At 44.7% G+C, this 3,529-nt stretch overlaps 1 protein-coding gene across 1 annotated transcript in view; it reads left to right on the top strand.

The window, feature by feature from the left end:
• Window positions 1-3,529, top strand: part of Kiaa1210 (KIAA1210 ortholog) — a 135,497-nt gene that overhangs the window by 60,378 nt on the left and 71,590 nt on the right. The window lies entirely within an intron of this gene.

Genomic DNA, 3,529 nt, shown 5'->3' on the forward strand with positions numbered 1-3,529 from the left:
AAAAAAAAGAGTAATGCGCCTGGCTCAAGGGAAGAAAAGAGGGTGTCTCATGGCAACTCCTTAGCTAGGGAGCTACCATGCTGTCTGAAGCCATAGCTACCCAAGAGCTTTAGCACCTATCTAAACCAAGAGACGTGCACTTTTGTATGTACTTACTTACACCTACCAAACAGTTTGGCTTCATACAGTAGAAGGAGCGTGAGACTTTGGAGTCAGAGAGGAGAGGAGAAGAGGGATCATTTCTACCATGAGGAGGGAAGTCTTTCCATGGGGAAGCAGAGTCAACATGTTTGAACTCTGCCTATACTGTCCCCCATGCAGAGATTCATCGCATTATCTGTAATAGAAGTGCCCTTCTCGATTTTGACCACTGTTGGGAGCTTTCTAAAGTACATAGCAGGCATTCAAATGACTGTTAGTGAGTTTATGAGCCATTCTCATTGGCCTATGATATAGGCACTAAACAGCTCCGTTTAGCAAGTTAGGCTTCAGTTCAATGTTTTGCCCAAGATCAGAATACACAAAAGTGGTTGATTAAGAGGCACGATTCAAACCTACATTTGTCTGACTCCATAGCTCCCCCCCCTTTGCAAATGTGTTATAGTTCCTCCCCGAAAAGATCATTGTGTCTGATTTCTGAGAAACATCTTCTGAGAAGCTGCTGGATCAGAGAAGCAAGAGAACAGCCCCAAGACGTGATTTTATCATTTCCACACCTGCGCCTACCTACTTGAGCTATCTCCCGAATTCGGTCGCTAGACACATTCAATCGTGTCTATTTTATAGGGCAGGGAACTGAGGTGTAAGAATGTGTCTGACTTGGTCAAGACCACACAACTCGTCAGAGTCTACAGCAGTGGTTCTCAAGCTTCCTAGTGCTGCGACCCTTTAATCCAGCTCCTTAGGTTGTAGTGACCCCCAACCATTAAAGTATTTTCATTGCTATTTCATACCCGTAATTTTGCTGCTGTTATGAATGAAATATCTGACAGTCATGTGACCCCAAAGGGTTTGAGGACCCCTGGCCTACATTAACTGGAGCTTTTGATCTTTAAAAAAAAATCCTTAAGTTCTGTTAGGGAGACTTTCATCCAACTTAGTCAAGGCTTGGTGGGGGAAATCAGCAATAGGCTTTGTATTGTTTGAGCCATAAGGATTTTTGAAAATAGAAACATAAAGTAGTTTATTCGTCTGATTTGAACTCAAGTATGAACATTCCATGTCGAGTTATCTGTTTCAAGCAACAACTTTTAACAATGGAGCTCAGTTATCTACTCCAGCACGTAAGGGAGATGCTCCCACTGAGGGCTAGAAACAGTTAACGGCCCAGAGAAGAGATAGGAGCCTGGGAAAGTCTAGATATGGATAAGGAAAGAACAGTGGCACAGTAGGTATTGTTTTTTAGAAAAAAAATGAGGTTACTGAAGACCGATTGAGTTGTGTTGTATTTGTATAGGCTTCGGTCCTTATTTCCCACCGTGTGGCCTTCATGGGCCAAAGAGCAGATTCTACAAGCTGAGGGTCATGGCGTTACTTCTGCATCCTCATTTGGATGTTGTTTTCCCATAAACCCACCTGTCCTGGGAAAATGGAAAGTCAGTCAGTCAGAGGGAAACTCGTTTGAGACCCATGGAGGTGGTATGGGACAAACCTATGACCCCAGGGTTGGGGGGGGGGAAGGAACCCTAGGCACTATCTGGCTAGATAGCCTAGTCTAATTAACTGATCAGCCCCAGGCCAGCGAGAGACCGCATTATAAAACCAGTGGGTGGTTCTTGAGGAAGAACTATGTCGGTTGCTGTCCTCCTGCCACCGTGAGAGTGTGCACCCACCCACCCCTGGACAAAAGGAAAATCAAGAAAAGTTTCTTTAGAAGCAGAGGAAAGAGGTCGATGACTTTTCAAGTCTAAATCTATATACATTTTAAATGAAAAAAAATCACTTAAATTTCTAAACAACCAGAAAAAAAAAGAGTTGTACTGAAAACATAGCAGGCTCTCAGAAGGTCCTTGTCCTACAGCCAGACCAGTGGGCTGACTCAGGCAGGGTTTGTAGGGAAGATGCAAAGTGTTACCTCACTAAGAGGAACTGGGAGTTTGGGAAGAGGGTCCCGGCGACTGTAGAATCCAGACTGCCCGGACAAACATGAGCACTAAACTCCAAATCTAGCTTTACCCTCTGAGCGCTGAGATGAGGAAACTGAGGCCCGGTGAAAAGACTTGCTTTGTTTAAATGTCATGCAACGAATTGATGCCAGGGCTCAGGTTTATGATCTCTAAAAATCCTGGGAGTCCGCTATGAAGACTCAAACTCTACAACTTGGGTTCTGTTTTTAAATAATGTTCTGCTAGGTCTTACAGGAGGCATCCTAATTAAGAATGCTTGCTGCTTTGGGGCATCTCCAGGTTGGACGGCTTCCAAGAGCCTGTAACTCCAACTTCAGGGCATCTCATATCCACTTCTGACCCCGGCTGGTAACTGCATACACATGGCGTACATACATGTAGCACACCATACACACGAATACAAATACATCTTTTTTTTAAATTGTAAACTGATTGGCCTATTATTAGTTCAGGCTTCTTATTAACTCTTATAACTTATATTAGCCCATAATTCTTGTCTGTGTTAGCCACGTGGCTTGGTACTTTTTGCAGCGAGGCAGTCACATCTTGCTTGCTCTGTGTCTGACTTCCTCTCTGTCTGAGTGACAACTGTAGACTGACTCTTTCCTTCTCCCAGAATTCTCTTGTTCTCATTGCCCCGCTACTGGCCAACCAGCATTTTATTAAACTTAAACAAGTACAAGTATAAGATACAAATCGTTGCAGGGTAAATGCCACTCTCCCCCACACCAAAAGCGATTTTCCTTTTTTGGCCACAGTAATGTCCGAAGCTCATTCAAGTGACATTTTCTTCACCTCTCTCACCTTGTCGCCTGCTTTCTTATGACTTGTGATGCTTGCCATTGATCTATAGGCTTCTTTTTGAATTCTGACTGCCCACCACCACCCTTATCTGCGGTCAAAGTTTGCAGAACTCCCTGGGGGTTCTTCTATGCGTGCATGTGCAACTCTCCACACATGATCGAATTTATTCCTCATGTACTTCCTTCACCCCTCAGCGGACTGCACAGCAGTCTGGACCGGAGCAGGCCCATCACTGAAGTGTCCTTGCTGGGCACTGGGAGGGCAATGGAGACTTTACGTCCAGTGTGGCCCTTTTGTTACCCAGCCCCTAATGGCCAGGGATTCTTGTGCCTAAGACACACCAGAGTTTTCAGCCCTCCTGCTTCTCCTTACCACTTTCCCTCAAGGGAGTGTTCCCTAATGGAAAGAGCTTTGCAAGAATCAGTGATTTCTTACCATGGCAGTCAGTCCTGTTTCTTTTCTTGCTTAGGAATGATGTATAGTAAATTAGTATAGAATACTTGGAATGCAGGCCCTTGGATTGGGTGTTTTGGGGGAGGAGGAGGCAAAAAAGAAACTCCTTTCTGCTCTTGGCTTTGGAGTTTCCCTTCTTCCCTCCC

This window comes from Microtus ochrogaster, unplaced genomic scaffold, assembly GCF_000317375.1.
Source record: "Microtus ochrogaster isolate Prairie Vole_2 unplaced genomic scaffold, MicOch1.0 UNK42, whole genome shotgun sequence".
Lineage (NCBI taxonomy): Eukaryota > Metazoa > Chordata > Mammalia > Rodentia > Cricetidae > Microtus > Microtus ochrogaster.